Genomic DNA, 993 nt, shown 5'->3' on the forward strand with positions numbered 1-993 from the left:
AGTTCAAGTCCCGGACCCAGCAACTTAAACTCAAGCTGGGCACATGTGCGTGTGTGTATGCCCAAGATCCCGAGAGGATAATGTAGGAGAAAGGATCGTGGTGGCATGGACATCCCCCTGGGGGGAGGTGATTTCTCGCCTTCTGTTTCTCTATCTCTCTGGTGAGTGTCCACACCCACACCCTATAGCAAAAATCTCTCTTAAAAAAGTAAAACAGTTATAGGAGCTCATTGGTCATCTTGGAGGGTCATCTCAAGCATTAAACAAAAGAGGCTAGCAAGTGGCACAGCGCTTATGGCATTGGACTCCTACATGACTGACTGTGGTTCGAGTCCCGGACCTGGTGGCTTGAAACTCACGCTGGGCACATGTGCATACATGCCCAAAATCCCAAGAGAAGAATGGAGGAGAAGGGACTGTGCTGTGACCATCCGCCCTGGGGGGTGATTTCTCTCTTTCTCCCCTAGCTCTTCAGTGAGTATGTGTGTCCTATAGCAAAAAAGTCTCTTAAAAAAAAATATTGAGCTAAAGATGGAAGATGAGAAAAAGCAGCAGGCGGTTCAGGAGCACAGAGACAATAGAGTCTGAGCTGAGTCACCTGCCACGATGCCCTGGAAAAGGCTTGCATCCCTCATGCTTCACAAGCGGAGAGTAAAATCTCGTCCTGGAACGTGGAAGGCCACTCTGCCATCACTGGGCTGCGGTCGCTGCTGCGGATGATAAGGGAGGGAGCATGGCTCGGTCCCAGGCATACCAAGGAGCCTTGGAAGTCAGCAGAAAGGAAATGCAGCCCACAGGTCCCATCAGATTGGGGCTGGGCCTGAACTCCTCTGGGTTCCATGAGGAGATTCTGAACTCCCCAAGAAAGCCTGCTCTCATGTAAGGACAGCCTTTGACGAAGCCGGTGCTCTGCTTGATACAGGAAGGGAAGAGCCCCACAAAGACAGCCCACTCACGACGCAGCTGCCAAGGGACGATTTTTTTTTTTTGGAG

The sequence above is a fragment of the Tupaia chinensis genome, unplaced genomic scaffold (genome assembly GCF_000334495.1).
Source record: "Tupaia chinensis unplaced genomic scaffold, TupChi_1.0 Scaffold000024_1, whole genome shotgun sequence".
In the NCBI taxonomy this organism is placed as follows: Eukaryota; Metazoa; Chordata; class Mammalia; order Scandentia; family Tupaiidae; genus Tupaia; species Tupaia belangeri.